This window comes from Oncorhynchus keta, unplaced genomic scaffold, assembly GCF_023373465.1.
Source record: "Oncorhynchus keta strain PuntledgeMale-10-30-2019 unplaced genomic scaffold, Oket_V2 Un_contig_1422_pilon_pilon, whole genome shotgun sequence".
NCBI classification, from domain to species: domain Eukaryota; kingdom Metazoa; phylum Chordata; class Actinopteri; order Salmoniformes; family Salmonidae; genus Oncorhynchus; species Oncorhynchus keta.
In genome coordinates this window covers 12,068-34,702 of record NW_026278615.1, presented here as the reverse complement: position 1 = coordinate 34,702, position 22,635 = coordinate 12,068, and the positions used below count along the sequence as shown (strand labels likewise).

The 22,635-nt window shown below is 45.8% G+C and overlaps 1 pseudogene; it reads right to left on the bottom strand.

Annotated features, from left to right (window-relative positions):
- LOC118382447 (SH3 and multiple ankyrin repeat domains protein 3-like) overlaps positions 1 to 22,635 on the bottom strand; it is a 76,874-nt pseudogene that overhangs the window by 47,628 nt on the left and 6,611 nt on the right.

Below are 22,635 nucleotides of genomic sequence, written 5' to 3'. Positions count from 1 at the left end.
AGATACATTCACACACAACCCTAGGACACATTCTCACAGACACAGATACATTCTCAACAACCCTAGACACATTCTCACAGACACACAGACACACTAACCACTAGACACACAACCATTCATTCTCCTAACCCTAGATACACATTACACAACCCTAGGTACATTCTCCTAACCCTAGGTACACACACACACAACAGATACACAGAACATGATCTATGTGTCTTAAATTTTAGTTATGTTCAACTGATTTAATATCATTGTCTAGAAATTCTCCTAACCCTAGATACATTCTCCTAACCCTAGGTACATTCTCCTAACCCTAGATACATTCTCCTAACCCTAGGTACATTCTCCTAACCCTAGATACATTCTCCTAACCCTAGATACATTCTCCTAACCCTAGATACATTCTCCTAACCCTAGGTACATTCTCCTAACCCTAGATACATTCTCCTAACCCTAGGTACATTCTCCTAACCCTAGGTACATTCTCCTAACCCTAGATACATTCTCCTAACCCTAGGTACATTCTCCTAACCCTAGGTACATTCTCCTAACCCTAGGTACATTCTCCTAACCCTAGGTACATTCTCCTAACCCTAGGTACATTCTCCTAACCCTAGGTACATTCTCCTAACCCTAGGTACATTCTCCTAACCCTAGGTACATTCTCCTAACCCTAGGTACATTCTCCTAACCCTAGGTACATTCTCCTAACCCTAGGTACACTCTCCTAACCCTAGGTACATTCTCCTAACCCTAGGTACATTCTCCTAACCTAGGTACATTCTCCTACCCTAGATACATTCTCCTAACCCTAGGTACATTCTCCTAACCCATAGGTACATTCTCCTAACCCTAGGTACATTCTCCTAACCCTAACCCATAGGTACATTCTCCTAACCCTAGGTACATTCTCCTAACCCTAGGTACATTCTCCTAACCCTAGGTACATTCTCCTAACCCTAGGTACATTCTCCTAACCCTAGGTACATTCCCCTAACCCTAGGTACATTCCCCTAACCCTAGGTACATTCTCCTAACCCTAGGTACATTCCAACCCTCTTTACCTTTAGCTCCACGGAGGACGAAGCCAAATCCTTCACTGTCTCTCTTCTGTAGCACAGAACTCTTCTCCTCGATGACATAATCACTGGGGTCAGAGGGCAAGGATCAGTTATACAATAGAAGCGGACTTATAATACGTGTGTGTGTGTGTGTGTGTGTGTGTGTGTGTGTGTGTGTGTGTGTGTGTGTGTGTGTGTGTGTGTGTGTGTGTGTGTGTGTGTGTGTGTGTGTGTGTGTGTGCACATTAGCTACCTGTAGGAAGTGTAGTTGTCATAGGAACCCACGGTGTAATGTCTGAAAAGCCTCTTGGTGCGATCCTCTCGTGTTTCTACATACACCAGCCAACGCACATGCACGCAAGCACACACGAACACACACACTTCAGTCAAGAGACATGTCCTCATTCTCTGAAACATGTCCTCCTCTTCCATTAGAGGGAGAATGTGGGTTAGAGGACCTGCAATAGGCTAATCAGAACACAGTGTGATGTGTGTGAGGGTTGGTTCTCCTGGGGACTTTAGGTCCCCACGAGGAGAGAACAGAACGTGTGTGTGTGTTACCTAGGCGTGGGTCGTACTGTCTCATCTGGACCTCTTCAACACAGTCAGCAGGAAACCATCCGGTCCGTCCTTTAACTGAACCCTCCCAGAACCCTCCTTCTCCTATACTCAGCACTGGAACAGTAGAATATATTAACATAGGAATATATGCATAATACTATACTGTATAAACTATTGCATTCCCTCCTTCTCCTATACTCAGCATTGGAACAATTTTACATATTAATATAGGAATGTTGGTCCTTGTAACCCTGTCTGTTAGTTCCCTGTTTGTTAGTACCTCTAACCCTGTCTGTTAGTTCCCTGTCTGTTAGTTCCTCTAACCCTGTCTGTTAGTACCTCTAACCCTGTCTGTTAGTTCCTCTAACCCTGTCTGTTAGTTCCTCTAACCCTGTCTGTTAGTTCCTCTAACCCTGTCTGTTAGTTCCTCTAACCCTGTCTGTTAGTTCCTCTAACCCTGTCTGTTAGTTCCTCTAACCCTGTCTGTTAGTTCCCTGTCTGCTAGTTCCCTGTCTGTTGATTCCTCTAACCCTGTCTGTTAGTTCCTGTCTAACCCTGTCTGTTAGTTCCTCTAACCCTGTCTGTTAGTTCCTGTCTGTTAGTTCTGTCTGTTAGTTCCTCTAACCCTGTCTGTTAGTTCCCTGTCTGTTAGTTCCCTGTCTGTTAGTTCCTCTAACCCTGTCTGTTAGTTCCTCTAACCCTGTCTGTTAGTTCAATGTCTGTTAGTTCCTCTAACCCTGTCTGTTAGTTCCCTGTCTGTTAGTTCCTCTAACCCTGTCTGTTAGTTCCCTGTCTGTTAGTTCCTCTAACCCTGTCTGTTAGTTCCTCTAACCCTGTCTGTTAGTTCCTCTAACCCTGTCTGTTAGTTCCCTGTCTGTTAGTTCCTCTAACCCTGTCTGTTAGTTCCCTGTCTGTTAGTTCCCTGTCTGTTAGTTCCTGTCTGTTAGTTCCCTGTCTGTTAGTTCCTCTAACCCTGTCTGTTAGTTCCCTGTCTGTTAGTTCCTCTAACCCTGTCTGTTAGTTCCCTGTCTGTTAGTTCCTCTAACCCTGTCTGTTAGTTCCCTGTCTTTAGTTCCTCTAACCCTGTCTGTTAGTTCCCTGTCTGTTAGTTCCTCTACCCCTGTCTGTTAGTTCCTCTAACCCTGTCTGTTAGTTCCCTGTCTGTTAGTTCCCTGTCTGTTGGTTCCTCTAACCCTGTCTGTTAGCCATCCAGACGCTGTCTGTTACAGTCATGTTGCATACCCTGTCTGTTGGTTCCTCTCGTCTCTGTTAGTTCCTCTACCCTGTCTCTTAGTTCCAACCCTGTCTGTTAGTATATTATGTCTGTTAGTTCCTCTAACCCTGTCTGTTAGTTCCCTGTCTGTTAGTTACTCTAACCCTGTCTGTTAGTTCCCTGTCTGTTAGTTCCTCTAACCCTGTCTGTTAGTTCCCTGTCTGTTAGTTCCTCTAACCCTGTCTGTTAGTTCCTGTCTGTTAGTTCCTCCCCTGTCTGTTAGTTCCTCTAACCCTGTCTGTTAGTTCCTCTAACCCTGTCTGTTAGTTCCCTGTCTGTTAGTTCCTCTAACCCTGTCTGTTAGTTCCTCTAACCCTGTCTGTTAGTTCCTCTAACCCTGTCTGTTAGTTCCCTGTCTGTTAGTTCCTCTAACCCTGTCTGTTAGTTCCCTGTCTGTTAGTTCCTCTAACCCTGTCTGTTTCCTCTCCCTGTCTGTTAGTTCCTCTAACCCTGTCTGTTAGTTCCTCTAACCCTGTCTGTTAGTTCCTCTAACCCTGTCTGTTAGTTCCTCTAACCCTGTCTGTTAGTTCCCTGTCTGTTAGTTCCTCTAACCCTGTCTGTTAGTTCCTCTAACCCTGTCTGTTAGTTCCCTGTCTGTTAGTTCCTCTAACCCTGTCTGTTAGTTCCCAATCTGTTAGTTCCTCTAACCCTGTCTGTTAGTTCCCTGTCTGTTAGTTCCTCTAACCCTGTCTGTTAGTTCCCTGTCTGTTTGTTCCTCTAACCCTGTCTGTTAGTTCCCTGTCTGTTGGTTCCTCTAACCCTGTCTGTTAGTTCCCTGTCTGTTTGTACCTCTAACCCTGTCTATTTGTACCTCTAACCCTGTCTGGTAGTTCCTCTAACCCTGTCTGTTAGTTCTGTTAGTTCCTGTCTGTTAGTTCCTCTAACCCTGTCTGTTAGTTCCTGTCTGTTGGTTCCTCTAACCCTGTCTGTTAGTTCCCTGTCTGTTAGTACCTCTAACCCTGTCTGTTTGTTCCTCTAACCCTGTCTGTTAGTTCCTCTAACCCTGTCTGTTAGTTCCTCTAACCCTGTCTGTTAGTTCCCTGTCTGTTAGTTCCTCTAACCCTGTCTGTTAGTTCCTCTAACCCTGTCTGTTAGTTCCCTGTCTGTTAGTTCCTCTAACCCTGTCTGTTAGTTCCCTGTCTGTTAGTTCCTCTACCCCCCTGTCTGTTAGTTCCTCTAACCCTGTCTGTTAGTTCCTGTCTAACCCTGTCTGTTAGTTCCTCTAACCCTGTCTGTTAGTTCCTCTAACCCTGTCTGTTGGTTCCTCTAACCCTGTCTGTTGGTTCCTCTAACCCTGTCTGTTAGTTCCCTGTCTGTTAGTTCCTCTAACCCTGTCTGTTAGTTCCCTGTCTGTTAGTTCCTCTAACCCTGTCTGTTAGTACCTCTAACCCCTGTCTGTTAGTTCCTCTAACCCTGTCTGTTAGTACCTCTAACCCTGTCTGTTAGTTCCCTGTCTGTTAGTTCCTCTAACCCTGTCTGTTAGTTCCTCTAACCCTGTCTGTTAGTTCCTCTAACCCTGTCTGTTAGTTCCTCTAACCCTGTCTGTTAGTTCCTCTAACCCTGTCTGTTAGTTCCCTGTCTGTTAGTTCCTCTAACCCTGTCTGTTAGTTCCTCTAACCCTGTCTGTTAGTTCCTCTTACCCTGTCTGTTAGTTCCTCTAACCCTGTCTGTTAGTTCCCTGTCTGTTAGTACCTCTAACCCTGTCTGTTAGTTCCCTGTCTGTTAGTTCCTCTAACCCTGTCTATTAGTTCCTCTAACCCTGTCTGTTAGTTCCTCTAACCCTGTCTGTTAGTTCCCTGTCTGTTAGTTCCTCTGACCCTGTCTGTTAGTTCCCTGTCTGTTGGTTCCTCTAATCCTGTCTGTTAGTTCCTCTGACCCTGTCTGTTAGTTCCCTGTCTGTTAGTTCCTCTAACCCTGTCTGTTAGTTCCTCTGACCCTGTCTGTTAGTTCCCTGTCTGTTAGTTCCTCTAACCCTGTCTGTTAGTTCCTCTGACCCTGTCTGTTAGTTCCCTGTCTGTTAGTTCCCTGTCTGTTAGTTCCCTGTCTGATAGTTCCCTGTCTGTTAGTTCCCTGTCTGTTAGTTCCTCTAATCCTGTCTGTCTGTTAGTTCCCTGTCTGTTAGTTCCTCTAACCTGTCTGTCTGTTAGTTCCCTGTCTGTTAGTTCCTCTAACCCTGTCTGTTAGTTCCCTGTCTGTTAGTTCCTCTAACCCTGTCTGTTAGTTCCCTGTCTGTTGGTTCCTCTAACCCTGTCTGTTAGTTCCTCTAACCCTGTCTGTTAGTTCCCTGTCTGTTAGTTCCTCTAACCCTGTCTGTTAGTTCCATGTCTGTTAGTTCCTCTAACCCTGTCTGTTAGTACCTCTAACCCTGTCTGTTAGTTCCTCTAACCCTGTCTGTTAGTTCCTCTAATTCTGTCTGTTGGTTCCTCTAACCCTGTCTGTTAGTTCCTCTAACCCTGTCTGTTAGTTCCTCTAACCCTGTCTGTTAGTTCCCTAACCCTGTCTGTTAGTTCCTCTAACCCTGTCTGTTAGTTCCTCTAACCCTGTCTGTTAGTTCCTCTAACCCTGTCTGTTAGTTCCTCTAACCCTGTCTGTTAGTTCCCTGTCTGTTAGTTCCTCTAACCCTGTCTGTTAGTTCCTCTAACCCTGTCTGTTAGTTCCTCTAACCATGTCTGTTAGTTCCTCTAACCCTGTCTGTTAGTTCCTCTAACCCTGTCTGTTAGTTCCTCTAACCCTGTCTGTTGGTTCCTCTAACCCTGTCTGTTAGTTCCTCTAACCCTGTCTGTTAGTACCTCTACCCCTGTCTCTTAGTTCCCTGTCTGTTAGTACCTCTAACCCTGTCTGTTAGTACCCTGTCTGTTAGTACCTCTAACCCTGTCTGTTAGTTCCTCTAACCCTGTCTGTTAGTTCCCTGTCTGTTGGTTCCTCTAACCCTGTCTGTTAGTTCCTCTAACCCTGTCTGTTAGTTCCTTAACCCTGTCTGTTAGTTCCTCTAACCCTGTCTGTTAGTTCCCTGTCTGTTAGTACCTCTAACCCTGTCTGTTAGTTCCTCTAACCCTGTCTGTTAGTACCCTGTCTGTTAGTTCCTCTAATCCTGTCTGTCTGTTAGTTCCCTGTCTGTTAGTTCCCTGTCTGTTAGTTCCGCTAACCCTGTCTGTTAGTTCCCTGTCTGTTAGTTCCTCTAACCCTGTCTGTTAGTTCCTCTAATCTTGTCTGTCTGTTAGTTCCCTGTCTGTTAGTTCCTCTAACCCTGTCTGTTAGTTCCTCTAATCCTGTCTGTCTGTTAGTTCCCTGTCTGTTAGTTCCTCTAACCCTGTCCCTGTCTGCTGGTTCCTCTAACAACTGATTGGACAGTGAGGAGGAGACAGCAAATTGGACAGTGTGGAAAGACAGCCGATTGGAGAGAGAGGAGTGTCTGACCTTTGACCCTCTCCCCACGATGCAGGCTGATCTCTCCGGGGCCCTGCGGTGTGTGAGAGCGGGTAGCGATGAACGTCCTCCCCGGCACGGCGCTGTACAGCCTACGTTTCCCATGCTGCACTGGGCTGGGGGAGATGGGGGCGGGCTGGGGTCCCTCTGTAGTCTGCCACTCGGGCTATACAAACACACATGAAAACACAGACATACACACGCCGCGCACACACACGGACATACACACACATAAGCATGGACACACAGACATACACACACATAAGCATGGACACACAGACATACACACACAAGCACGCAGGCAGGTGTGTATCTCTGTCTGTCTGCCTGTGTGTGTGTGTGTTCTCTGTCGGTCGTCTGTGTATCTGTCTGCCTGTCTGCCTGTCTGTCTGTCTGTGTGTCTCTGTCGAAGGTCTGTGTGTGTCTGTATCTGATGCGCCGTGTCTGTCTGCGAAGGCTGAGTGTGTACCTGAGGCGCCGTGTCTGTCTGCGAAGGCTGTGTGTGTACCTGAGGCGCCGTGTCTGTCTGCGAAGGCTGTGTGTGTACCTGAGGCGCCGTGTCTGTCTGCGAAGGCTGTGTGTGTATCTGAGGCGCCGTGTCTGTCTGCGAAGGCTGTGTGTGTACCTGAGGCGCCGTGTCTGTCTGCGAAGGCTGAGTGTGTACCTGAGGCGCCGTGTCTGTCTGCGAAGGCTGTGTGTGTCTGCCTGCCGGTTGGAAGTGTTTGTGTTCTCCAGGCTGTGGAGGGAGGGGCCGGGGGAAGAAGAGGCGGGGCTTTCCAGAGCGTTGTCGCTGGCTGAGCGAATCAGATAACGGGGAGATGATGAGCCACACACACCAACATTATTGGCCCCACCCAGACGTCGGCGCTTTGAGGAATAGGAAGGGCTCTCTCTGAAAGGCACTGAGAAACAGAGAAGGGTTAGGGTTCCCCACATCCACATGGTTAAACACAGACATTAACACACAGAAGGGTTAGGGTTCCATATGGTTAAACACAGACATTAACACACAGAAGGGTTAGGGTTCCCAACATCCACATGGATAAACACAGACATTAACACACAGAGAAGGGTTAGGGTTCCACACATGGTTAAACACAGACATTAACACACAGAGAAGGGTTAGGGTTCCACATGGTTAAACACAGACATTAACACACAGAAGGGTTAGGGTTAGGGTTCCCAACATCCACATGGTTAAACACAGACATTAACACACAGAGAAGGGTTAGGGTTCCACATGGTTAAACACAGACATTAACACACAGAAGGGTTAGGGTTAGGGTTCCCAACATCCACATGGTTAAACACAGACATTAACACACAGAGAAGGGTTAGGGTTCCACATGGTTAAACACAGACATTAACACACAGAAGGGTTAGGGTTCCACATGGTTAAACACAGACATTAACACACAGAAGGGTTAGGGTTCCCAACATCCACATGGCTAAACACAGACATTAACACACAGAAGGGTTAGGGTTCCACATGGTTAAACACAGACATTAACACACAGAGAAGGGTGAGGGTTCCCCATGGTTAAACACAGACATTAACACACAGAGAAGGGTTAGGGTTCCACATGGTTAAACACAGACATTAACACACAGAGAAGGGTTAGGGTTCCCCATGGTTAAACACAGACATTAACACACAGAGAAGGGTTAGGGTTCCACATGGTTAAACACAGACATTAACACACAGAGAAGGGTTAGGGTTCCCAACATCCACATGGTTAAACACAGACATTAACACACAGAGAAGGGTTAGGGTTCCCAACATCCCCATGGTTAAACACAGACATTAACACACAGAGAAGGGTTAGGGTTCCACATGGTTAAACACAGACATTAACACACAGAGAAGGGTTAGGGTTCCACATGGTTAAACACAGACATTAACACACAGAGAAGGGTTAGGGTTCCACATGGTTAAACACAGACATTAACACACAGAGAAGGGTTAGGGTTCCACATGGTTAAACACAGACATTAACACACAGAGAAGGGTTAGGGTTCCACATGGTTAAACACAGACATTAACACACAGAGAAGGGTTAGGGTTCCCAACATCCACATGGTTAAACACAGACATTAACACACAGAAGGGTTAGGGTTCCCACATCCACATGGTTAAACACAGACATTAACACACAGAGAAGGGTTAGGGTTCCACATGGATAAACACAGACATTAACACACAGAGAAGGGTTAGGGTTCCACATGGTTAAACACAGACATTAACACACAGAGAAGGGTTAGGGTTCCCCATGGTTAAACACAGACATTAACACACAGAAGGGTTAGGGTTCCCCATGGTTAAACACAGACATTAACACACAGAAGGGTTAGGGTTCCACATAGTTAAACACAGACATTAACACACACAGAAGGGTTAGGGTTCCACATGGTTAAACACAGACATTAACACACAGAGAAGGGTTATGGTTCCCCACATCCACATGGTTAAACACAGACATTAACACACAGAGAAGGGTTAGGGTTCCACATGGTTAAACACAGACATTAACACACAGAGAAGGGTTAGGGTTCCACATGATTAAACACAGACATTAACACACAGAGAAGGGTTAGGGTTCCCCACATCCACATGGTTAAACACAGACATTAACACACAGAATGGGTTAGGGTTCCCCATGGTTAAACACAGACATTAACACACAGAGAAGGGTTAGGGTTCCACATGGTTAAACACAGACATTAACACACAGAGAAGGGTTAGGGTTCCCACATGGTTAAACACAGACATTAACACACAGAGAAGGGTTAGGGTTCCACATGGTTAAACACAGACATTAACACACAGAGAAGGGTTAGGGTTCCCATGGTTAAACACAGACATTAACACACAGAAAGGGTTAGGGTTCCACATGGTTAAACACAGACATTAACACACAGAAGGGTTAGGGTTCCCCACATGGTTAAACACAGACATTAACACACAGAGAAGGGTTAGGGTTCCCACATGGTTAAACACAGACATTAACACACAGAAAGGGTTAGGGTTCCACATGGTTAAACACAGACATTAACACACAGAGAAGGGTTAGGGTTCCACATGGTTAAACACAGACATTAACACACAGAAGGGTTAGGGTTCCACATGGTTAAACACAGACATTAACACACAGAAGGGTTAGGGTTCCACATGGTTAAACACAGACATTAACACACAGAAAGGGTTAGGGTTCCCAACATCCACATGGTTAAACACAGACATTAACACACAGAGAAGGGTTAGGGTTCCACATGGTTAAACACAGACATTAACACACAGAAGGGTTAGGGTTCCACATGGTTAAACACAGACATTAACACACAGAGAAGGGTTAGGGTTCCACATGGTTAAACACAGACATTAACACACAGAGAAGGGTTAGGGTTCCACATGGTTAAACACAGACAATAACACACAGAGAAGAGATAGGGTTCCCCATGGTTAAACACAGACATTAGCACACAGAAGGGTTAGGGTTCCACATGGTTAAACACAGACATTAACACACAGAGAAGGGTTAGGGTTCCACATGGTTAAACACAGACATTAACACACAGAGAAGGGTTAGGGTTTCCACATGGTTAAACACAGACATTAACACACAGAAGGGTTAGGGTTCCACATGGTTAAACACAGACATTAACACACAGAAGGGTTAGGGTTCCCCACATCCACATGGTTAAACACAGACATTAACACACAGAAGGGTTAGGGTTCCACATGGTTAAACACAGACATTAACACACAGAAGGGTTAGGGTTCCACATGGTTAAACACAGACATTAACACACAGAGAAGGGTTAGGGTTCCACATGGTTAAACACAGACATTAACACACAGAAGGGTTAGGGTTCCTCATGGTTAAACACAGACATTAACACACAGAAGGGTTAGGGTTCCCCACATCCACATGGTTAAACAAAGATATTAACACACAGAGAAGGGTTAGGGTTCCCCATGGTTAAACACAGACATTAACACACAGAGAAGGGTTAGGGTTCCCCATGGTTAAACACAGACATTAACACACAGAGAAGGGTTAGGGTTCCACATGGTTAAACACAGACATTAACACACAGAGAAGGGTTAGGGTTCCACATGGTTAAACACAGACATTAACACACAGAGAAGGGTTAGGGTTCCACATGGTTAAACACAGACATTAACACACAGAGAAGGGTTAGGGTTCCCAACATCCACATGGTTAAACACAGACATTAACACACAGAGAAGGGTTAGGGTTCCCCATGGTTAAACACAGACATTAACACACAGAGAAGGGTTAGGGTTCCACATGGTTAAACACAGACATTAACACACAGAGAAGGGTTAGGGTTCCACATGGTTAAACACAGACATTAACACACAGAGAAGGGTTAGGGTTCCACATGGTTAAACACAGACATTAACACACAGAGAAGGGTTAGGGTTCCACATGGTTAAACACAGACATTAACACACAGAGAAGGGTTAGGGTTCCACATGGTTAAACACAGACATTAACACACAGAAGGGTTAGGGTTCCCAACATCCACATGGTTAAACACAGACATTAACACACAAAGAAGGGTTAGGGTTCCCAACATCCACAAGGCTAAACACAGACATTAACACACAGAGAAGGGTTAGGGTTCCCATGGTTAAACACAGACATTAACACACAGAGAAGGGTTAGGGTTCCACATGGTTAAACACAGACATTAACACACAGAGAAGGGTTAGGGTTCCCAGACATGGTTAAACACAGACATTAACACACAGAGAAGGGTTAGGGTTCCACATGGTTAAACACAGACATTAACACACAGAAGGGTTAGGGTTCCACATGGTTAAACACAGACATTAACACACAGAGAAGGGTTAGGGTTCCACATGGTTAAACACAGACATTAACACACAGAAGGGTTAGGGTTCCCACATCCACATGGTTAAACACAGACATTAACACACAGAAGGGTTAGGGTTCCCCATGGTTAAACACAGACATTAACACAGAGAAGGGTTAGGGTTCCCCATGGTTAAACACAGACATTAACACACAGAAGGGTTAGGGTTCCCCATGGTTAAACACAGACATTAACACACAGAGAAGGGTTAGGGTTCCCCATGGTTAAACACAGACATTAACACACAGAAGGGTTAGGGTTCCACATGGTTAAACACAGACATTAACACACAGAGAAGGGTTAGGGTTCCACATGGTTAAACACAGACATTAACACACAGAGAAGGGTTAGGGTTCCACATGGTTAAACACAGACATTAACACACAGAGAAGGGTTAGGGTTCCACATGGTTAAACACAGACATTAACACACAGAAGGGTTAGGGTTCCACATGGTTAAACACAGACATTAACACACAGAAGGGTTAGGGTTCCCCATGGTTAAACACAGACATTAACACACAGAAGGGTTAGGGTTCCCCATGGTTAAACACAGACATTAACACACAGAGAGGGTTAGGGTTCCCCATGGTTAAACACAGACATTAACACACAGAGAAGGGTTAGGGTTCCCACATGGTTAAACACAGACATTAACACACAGAGAAGGGTTAGGGTTCCCAACATCCACATGGTTAAACACAGACATTAACACACAGAAGGGTTAGGGTTCCCCATGGTTAAACACAGACATTAACACACAGAAGGGTTAGGGTTCCCAACATCCACATGGTTAAACACAGACATTAACACACAGAAGGGTTAGGGTTCCACATGGTTAAACACAGACATTAACACACAGAAGGGTTAGGGTTCCACATGGTTAAACACAGACATTAACACACAGAGAAGGGTTAGGGTTCCACATGGTTAAACACAGACATTAACACACAGAGAAGGGTTAGGGTTCCCCATGGTTAAACACAGACATTAACACACAGAGAAGGGTTAGGGTTCCACATGGTTAAACACAGACATTAACACACAGAGAAGGGTTAGGGTTCCACATGGTTAAACACAGACATTAACACACAGAGAAGGGTTAGGGTTCCCCATGGTTAAACACAGACATTAACACACAGAAGGGTTAGGGTTCCACATGGTTAAACACAGACATTAACACACAGAAGGGTTAGGGTTCCCAACATCCACATGGTTAAACACAGACATTAACACACAGAGAAGGGTTAGGGTTCCACATGGTTAAACACAGACATTAACACACAGAAGGGTTAGGGTTCCCCATGGTTAAACACAGACATTAACACACAGAAGGGTTAGGGTTCCACATGGTTAAACACAGACATTAACACACAGAAGGGTTAGGGTTCCCCATGGTTAAACACAGACATTAACACACAGGGTCCAGGATGGACTCACCTACGTCTGAGGCCTTATGGATCTTAATGATCTCTGCCAGGTCAAAATTCCCAGCAATGATGGCCACCTACACACACACACACACACACACACACACACACAGGTATATACCTTTCTATTTGGATCCACAGTGAACCATTGTCAGAAACAAGTATTAAAACTATACCAAATCACACTGCATTCTGTGTTGTAGTTCATTACCTGAAAAGCTGTTTGGTTGTTGTAGTTCTTAATGTCTTTATTTGTTCCTCTGAACAGCAGAACTCTGGCACAGCCGTCCTGAGAAAGGAAACATCACAGTCAGTCACACATAACAGCCCTGCTTACCTGGTTGTATAGAGCACAGGTGTAGTGTTACCTGGTTGTATAGACCACAGGTGTAGTATTACCTGGTTGTATAGACCACAGGTGTAGTGTTACCTGGTTGTATAGACCACAGGTGTAGTGTTACCTGGTTGTATAGACCACAGGTGTAGTGTTACCTGGTTGTATAGACCACACAGGTGCAGGGTTAGTGTTCCCAGAGGCATTCTGAGAGCTCATGGTTCGGCTCCGTAAAACAGCAGATGTTCCAGGTGCTGCACAGTTCCCATGACGACATGCCTGGAGAGAAACAACATGCACGTTACCATGACGAAACGCCTGGAGAGAAACAACCTGTCACATGGATGATCTAATCTTGTTTTTGTAGACAACAGGGTGGTAATGCCTTTTGATGAAATAGATTCTTCAGTAGTTTCCTTTACCTAATTCCCCAGAGTCAGATGAACTTGCGGATACCATTTGTATAGTCTCTGCGTGAGGTTTGTAATGTGTCCTTTTTGGGTGACCCCAAATTCACATAGAAATAGAAGTTATAGATATGTGACTCATTGAAAGCAAATCTACGAAGCGGTAGATCTATTCTATGTGCACTTCTTCTATGCTTCCCATTCTTAAGTTTCATTTTTGCGTCTTGTACTTTCGGGTTGTACACCAGCTTCAAACAAGTGAAAGTACAATATTTTTGGTTATTGAAGATTAATTTGGTTATTAATTTAGTACAATGATTCTCTACACCAGTGGTCTCCAACCGTTCTCCAAGGCATTCCTAGTCGATCACCAAACATTTCTGTAAAAATCCCAACTGTAAAGCCTTGCATTCATATTGGTTTTATTTGTTTGGCACTGTTAGCTGTGGGTGCACTTGATTCTACATCCCTAGTGATGTTAGCTGTGGGTGCACTTGATTCTACATCCCTAGTGATGTTAGCTGTGGGTGCACTTGATTCATCCCTACATCCCTAGTGATGTTGGCTGTGGGTGCACTTGATTCTACATCCCTAGTAATGTTAGCTGTGGTTGCACTTGATTCTACATCCCTAGTAATGTTAGCTGTGGGTGCACTTGATTCTACATCCCTAGTGCTGTTAGCTGTGGGTGCACTTGATTCTACATCCCTAGTGATGTTAGCTGTGGGTGCACTTGATTCTACATCCCTAGTGATGTTAGCTGTGGGTGCACTTGATTCTACATCCCTAGTGATGTTAGCTGTGGGTGCACTTGATTCTACATCCCTAGTGATGTTAGCTGTGGGTGCACTTGATTCTACATCCCTAGTGATGTTAGCCGGGGTGCACTTGATTCTACATCCCTAGTGATGTTAGTTGGGGTGCACTTGATTCTACATCCCTAGTGCCGTTAGCTGTGGGTGCACTTGATTCAGCAGCCCTAGTGCCGTTAGCTGTGGGTGCACTTGATTCAGCAGCCCTAGTGCCGTTAGCTGTGGGTGCACTTGATTCAGCATCCCTAGTGATGATGGCTGTGGGTGCACTTGATTCAGCAGCCCTAGTGCCGTTAGCTGTGGGTGCACTTGATTCAGCAGCCCGAGTGCCGTTAGCTGTGGGTGCACTTGATTCAGCAGCCCGAGTGCCGGTAAGGCAAAGTGTTTCCATTTTTAACCATTTAATGAGTCAGAAGATAGAAATCAATTGGCCAATCAGATAGCTCAGAACACCTTGTCTGCACAGTTTCCTCAAGCCATTGACTGTAAAATCCCTAGAAGCCTTGAACTCACAGCAAAGTTGATACTGTGAGATTTAAAACACTAAAACCATGACTAGAAAGACTCACTTGAACGAATACAGCACCGAGCTAATGTTTTATTTTATTTTACTAGGCAAGTCAGTTAAGAACAAATTCTTATTTTCAATGATGGCCTAGGAACTGCCTGTTCAAGGGCAGAACGACAGATTTTGTACCTTGTCAGCTCGGGGATTTGAACTTGCAACCTTTCGGTTACTAGTCCAATGCTCTAACCACTAGGCTACCCTGCCGCTCTCCTCTTCACCCGGGAGCCAGCTGCACCAATGTGTCACCATCCGAATGATGACCGATGTCAGCCTGCAGGTGCCCGACCCGCCACAAGGAGTCGCTAGAGCACGATGATCCAAGTAAAGCCCTCCCTGCCAAACCCTCCCCAACCCGGACGACGCTGGGCCAATGTGCGCCGCCCTATGGGACTCCTGGTCCCGGCCAGTTGAGACACTGCCTGGGATCAAACCCCAGGCTGTAGTGACACCGCAACACTGCAATGCAGTGCCTTAGGCCTTAGACCTTAGACCTCAGGCCTTAGACCTTAGGCCTTAGACCTCAGGCCTTAGACCTCAGGCCTTAGACCTCAGGCCTGACCTTAAACCTTAGACCTCAGACCTTGAGACCTGCAGACCTCGAACCTCAGACCTTAGACCCCCTAGGACCTTAGACCCGGACCTTAGACCCCGGACCTTAGACCCCGGACCTTAGACCCCGGACCTTAGGCCTTAGACCTCAGACCTCAGACCTCGGACCTCAGACCTCGGACCTCAGGCCTCGAACCTCAGGCCTCGGACCTCAGGCCTTGGACCTCAGGCCTCAGGCTTAGACCTCAGACCTCAGGCCTTAGACCGATGGCCCTGGCTTTTGTCTGTTATAAAGAAAGGAATATTAAACTTTCTCTGTTCATACGAGTAACAACATTGATTGGGTGTCCCCTTTTCTCAGTGGAGGGAAGGATGGCAGAGGGCTGAGTCGGGTGAGAGGCAGCCTCACCGCTCATTACCAGTCATGTACCTATATATTTTTTTTTACATTTCTAAATGGTCTGAGTAGAACAACATTGGCAGGTCAATTCAAGCATAGCCAATATGCAGGGATAATGTACTGGACCTAGAGCCTACAGAGCATAGCCAATATGCAGGGATAATGTACTGGGTCTATAGCCTACTGAGGCCTATAGCCAATATGCAGGGATAATGTACTGGGTCTATGGCCTACTGAGTATAGCCAATATGCAGGGATAATGTACTGGGCCTATAGTCTACTGAGTATAGCCAATATGCAGGGATAATGTACTGGGCCTATAGCCTACTGAGCATAGCCAATATGCAGGGATAATGTACTGGGCCTATAGCCTACTGAGCCTACTGATAATGTACTGGGCATAGAGCATAGCAATATGCAGGGATAATGTACTGGGTCTATAGCCTACTGAGCATAGCCAATATGCAGGGATAATGTACTGGGCCTATAGCCTACTGAGCATAGCCAAGCAGGGATAATTTACTGGGTCTATAGCCTACTAGCATGCCATATGCAGGGATAATGTACTGGGCCTATAGCCTACAGAGCATAGCCAATATGCAGGGATAATGTACTGGGTCTATAGCCTACTGAGCATAGCCAATATGCAGGGATAATGTACTGGGTCTATAGCCTACTGAGCATAGCCAATATGCAGGGATAATTTACTGGGTCTATAGCCTACTGAGCATAGCCAGGGATAATGTACTGGGTCTATAGCAGGGGATAATGTACTGGGTCTATAGCCTACTGAGCATAGCCAATATGCAGGGATAATGTACTGGGTCTATAGCCTATGATGCATAGCCAGGCAGGGATAATGTACTGGGCCTATAGCCTACTGAGCATACCCAATATGCAGGGATAATGTACTGGGCCTACTACAGAGCATAGCCAATATGCAGGGATAATGTACTGGGTCTATAGCCTACTGAGCATAGCCAATATGCAGGGATAATGTACTGGGTCTATAGCCTACTGAGCATAGCCAATATGCAGGGATAATGTACTGGGTCTATAGCCTACTGAGCATAGCCAATATGCAGGGATAATGTACTGGGTCTATAGCCTACTGAGCATAGCCAATATGCAGGGATAATGTACTGGGCCTATAGCCTACTGAGCATAGCCAATATGCAGGGATAATGTACTGGGCCTATAGCCTACTGAGCATAGCCAATATGCAGGGATAATGTACTGGGCCTATAGCCTACTGAGCATAGCCAATATGCAGGGATAATGTACTGGGCCTATAGCCTACTGAGCATAGCCAATATGCAGGGATAATGTACTGGGCCTAGCATAGCCAATATGCAGGGAAAACTTGGGTCTATAGTATACTGAGCATAGCCAATATGCAGGGATAATGTACTGGGTCTATAGCCTACTGAGCATAGCCAATATGCAGGGATAATGTACTGGGCCTATAGCCTACTGAGCATAGCCAATATGCAGGGATAATGTACTGGGCCTATAGCCTACTGAGCATAGCCAATATGCAGGGATAATGTACTGGGCCTATAGCCTACTGAGCATAGCCAATATGCAGGGATAATGTACTGGGCCTATAGGCTACTGAGCATCGCCATAGGGATAATGCCTACTATAGCCTACTGAGCATAGCCAATATGCAGGGATAATGTACTGGGCCTATAGCCTACTGAGCATAGCCAATATGCAGGGATAATGTACTGGGCCTACAGCCTACTGAGCATAGCCATATAAAGGGATAATGTACTGGGCCTATAGCCTAGGTGAGTGAGCATAGCCAATATGCAGGGATAATGTACTGGGTCTATAGCCTACTGAGCATAGCCAATATGCAGGGATAATGTACTGGGCCTATAGCCTACTGAGCATAGCCAATATGCAGGGATAATGTACTGGGCCTATAGCCTACTGAGCATAGCCAATATGCAGGGATAATGTACTGGGCCTATAGCCTACTGAGCATAGCCAATATGCAGGGATAATGTACTGGGTCTATAGCCTACTGAGCATAGCCAATATGCAGGGATAATGTACTGGGCCTATAGCCTACTGAGCATAGCCAATATGCAGGGATAATGTACTGGGTCTATAGCCTACTGAGCATAGCCAATATGCAGGGATAATGTACTGGGCCTATAGCCTACTGAGCATAGCCAATATGCAGGGATAATGTACTGGGCCTATAGCCTACTGAGCATAGCTGATATGCAGGGATAATGTACTGGGCCTATAGCCTACTGAGCATAGCCAATATGCAGGGATAATGTACTGGGCCTATAGCCTACTGAGCATAGCCAATATGCAGGGATAATGTACTGGGCCTATAGCCTACTGAGCATAGCCATATGCAGGGATAATGTACTGGGCCTATAGCCTACTGAGCATAGCCAATATGCAGGGATAATGTACTGGGCCTATAGCCTACTGAGCATAGCCAATATGCAGGGATAATGTACTGGGCCTATAGCCTACTGAGCATAGCCAATATGCAGGGATAATGTACTGGGCCTATAGCCTACTGAGCATAGCCAATATGCAGGGATAATGTACTGGGCCTATAGCCTACTGAGCATAGCCAATATGCAGGGATAATGTACTGGGCCTATAGCCTACTGAGCATAGCCAATATGCAGGGATAATGTACTGGGCCTATAGCCTACTGAGCATAGCCAATATGCAGGGATAATGTACTGGGCCAATATAGCCTACTGAGCATAGCCAATATGCAGGGATAATGTACTGGGTCTATAGCCTACTGAGTATTCATCCCTAGTGATGTTGGCTAGCCAATATGCAGGGATAATGTACTGGGCCTATAGCCTACTGAGTATAGCCAATATGCAGGGATAATGTACTGGGTCTATAGCCTACTGAGTATAGCCAATATGCAGGGATAATGTACTGGGTCTATAGCCTACTGAGCATAGCCAATATGCAGGGATAATGTACTGGGCCTATAGCCTACTGAGCATAGCCAATATGCAGGGATAATGTACTGGGCCTATAGCCTACTGAGTATAGCCAATATGCAGGGATAATGTACTGGGTCTATAGCCTACTGAGCATAGCTAATATGCAGGGATAATGTACTGGGCCTATAGCCTACTGAGCATAGCCAATATGCAGGGATAATGTACTGGGTCTATAGCCTACTGAGCATAGCCAATATGCAGGGATAATGTTACTGGGTCTATAGCCTACTGAGTATAGCCAATATGCAGGGATAATGTACTGGGTCTATAGCCTACTGAGCATAGCCAATATGCAGGGATAATGTACTGGGCCTATAGCCTACTGAGCATAGCCAATATGCAGGGATAACATACTGGGTCTATAGCCTACTGAGTATAGCCAATATGCAGGGATAATGTACTGGGCCTATAGCCTACTGAGTATAGCCAATATGCAGGGATAATGTACTGGGTCTATAGCCTACTGAGCATAGCCAATATGCAGGGATAATGTACTGGGCCTATAGCCTACTGAGTATAGCCAATATGCAGGGATAATGTACTGGGCCTATAGCCTACTGAGCATAGCCAATATGCAGGGATAACGTACTGGGTCTATAGCCTACTGAGTATAGCCAATATGCAGGGATAATGTACTGGGTCTATAGCCTACTGAGCATAGCCAATATGCAGGGATAATGTACTGGGCCTATAGCCTACTGAGCATAGCCAATATGCAGGGATAATGTACTGGGTCTATAGCCTACTGAGCATAGCCAATATGCAGGGATAATGTACTGGGCCTATAGCCTACTGAGCATAGCCAATATGCAGGATAACGTACTGGGTCCTATAGCCTACTGAGCATAGCCAATATGCAGGGATAATGTACTGGGTCTATAGCCTACTGAGTATAGCCAATATGCAGGGATAATGTACTGGGCCTATAGCCTACTGAGCATAGCCAATATGCAGGGATAATGTACTGGGTCCTATAGCCTACTGAGCATAGCCAATATGCAGGGATAATGTACTGGGCCTATAGCCTACTGAGCATAGCCAATATGCAGGGATAATGTACTGGGCCTATAGCCTACTGAGTATAGCCAATATGCAGGGATAATGTACTGGGCCTATAGCCTACTGAGCATAGCCAATATGCAGGGATAATGTACTGGGTCTATAGCCTACTGAGCATAGCCAATATGCAGGGATAATGTACTGGGTCTATAGCCTACTGAGCATAGCCAATATGCAGGGATAATGTACTGGGCCTATAGCCTACTGAGCATAGCCAATATGCAGGGATAATGTACTGGGCCTATAGCCTACTGAGCATAGCCAATATGCAGGGATAATGTACTGGGCCTATAGCCTACTGAGCATAGCCAATATGCAGGGATAATGTGCTGGGCCTATAGCCTACTGAGCATAGCCAATATGCAGGGATAATGTACTGGGTCTATAGCCTACTGAGTATAGCCAATATGCAGGGATAATGTACTGGGTCTATAGCCTACTGAGTATAGCCAATATGCAGGGATAATGTACTGGGCCTATAGCCTACTGAGCATAGCCAATATGCAGGGATAATGTACTGGGTCTATAGCCTACTGAGTATAGCCAATATGCAGGGATAATGTACTGGGCCTATAGCCTACTGAGCATAGCCAATATGCAGGGATAATGTACTGGGTCTATAGCCTACTGAGCATAGCCAATATGCAGGGATAATGTACTGGGCCTATAGCCTACTGAGCATAGCCAATATGCAGGGATAATGTACTGGGTCTATAGCCTACTGAGTATAGCCAATATGCAGGGATAATGTACTGGGCCTATAGCCTACTGAGCATAGCCAATATGCAGGGATAACGTACTGGGTCTATAGCCTACTGAGCATAGCCAATATGCAGGGATAATGTACTGGGTCTATAGCCTACTGAGTATAGCCAATATGCAGGGATAATGTACTGGGCCTATAGCCTACTGAGCATAGCCAATATGCAGGGATAATGTACTGGGCCTATAGCCTACTGAGCATAGCCAATATGCAGGGATAATGTACTGGGCCTATAGCCTACTGAGCATAGCCAATATGCAGGGATAATGTACTGGGTCTATAGCCTACTGAGCATAGCCAATATGCAGGGATAATGTACTGGGTCTATAGCCTACTGAGTATAGCCAATATGCAGGGATAATGTACTGGGTCTATAGCCTACTGAGCATAGCCAATATGCAGGGATAATGTACTGGGTCTATAGCCTACTGAGCATAGCCAATATGCAGGGATAATGTACTGGGCCTATAGCCTACTGAGCATAGCCAATATGCAGGGATAATGTACTGGGCCTATAGCCTACTGAGCATAGCCAATATGCAGGGATAATGTACTGGGCCTATACCCTAAGCTGAGCATAGCCAATATGCAGGGATAATGTACTGGGCCTATAGCCTCCAGAACTGTTTTTAAGCATAGTTAATGGCGGCTTGCATTTTGACTCCGAGCAAAAGGTCAGTGGCCGCTGACGTAATCCATGGTCGACCAAAGAAGTCTATATGCCAATTTTAATTCATTTATTTATTTTGTCACTGTTTCTCCCCTGGTAATTTCTGGTAATTACAATCTTGTCTCATCGCTGCAACTCCACAACTGGCTTGGGAGAGGAGAAGGTCGAGTCACCAACCCTTAGGCTTACCCTAACCCTAACTCTAAACCCTAACCCTTAGGCTAACCCTAACCCTTAGGCTAACCCTAACCCTAACCCTTAGGCTAACCCTAACCCTTAAGCTAACCCTAACCCTAACCCTTAGGCTAACCCTAACCCTTAGGCTAACCCTAACCCTAACCCTTAGGCTAACCCTAACCCTTAGGCTAACCCTAACATGGAAAACCCTTAGATGTTAATGGACACATACACCACATGGATAACAGATGTTAATGGACACATACACCACATGGATAGCAGATGTTAATGGTCACATGGATAACAGATGTTAATGGACACATGGTTAACAGATTTGTTAAAGTGGCCAGTGATGTCAAGTCTGTATGTACAGCTTGACAGGATGCTCTCATATGTGCATCTGTAAAAGTTTGAGTATTTTAGGTGACAAGCCAAATATCTTCAGCCTTCTGAGGTTGAAAAGGCACTGTGGATAGGGGGGTGCTCCTTCTGCTGTTTCCTGAAGTCCACGATCATCTCCTTTGTTTTGTTGACGTTGACTGAGAGGTTGTTTTCCTGACACCACACTCAGAGTGCCCTCACCTCCTCCCTGTAGGCTGTGTCGTTGCTGTTGGTAATCAAGCCTCACTACTGTTGTGTCGTCTGCAAACTTGATGATCGAGTAGGAGGTGTGCATGGCCACGCAGTCATGGGTGAACAGGGAGTACAGGAGAGGGCTGAGAACACACCCTTGTGGGGCCCCAGTGTTGAGATGTTGTTTCCTACCTTCACCACCTGGGGGCGGCCCGTCAGGAAGTCCAGGACCGAATTGCACACAGCGTCGAACCAGAGACCTCAAGCTTAATGACGAGCTTGGAGGATACTATGGTGTTGAATGCTGAGCTATAGTCAATGAACAGCATTCTTACATAGGTATTCCTCTTGTCCAGGTGGGATAGGGCAGTGTGCAGTGTGATGGTGATTGCATCGTCTGTGGACCTGTTGGGGCGGTAAGCAATTTGAAGTGGGTCTAGGGTGACGGGTAGGGTGGAGGTGATATGATCCTTGACTAGTCTCTCAAAGCACTTCATGATGACAGAGGTGAGTGCTACAGGGCGATAGTAATTTAGTTCAGTTACCTTTGCATTCTTGGGTACAGGAACAATGGTGGCCATCTTGAAGCATGTGGGGACAGCAGACTGGGATAGGGAGCGATTAAATATGTCCGTAAGCGCACCAGCCAGCTGGTCTGCGCGT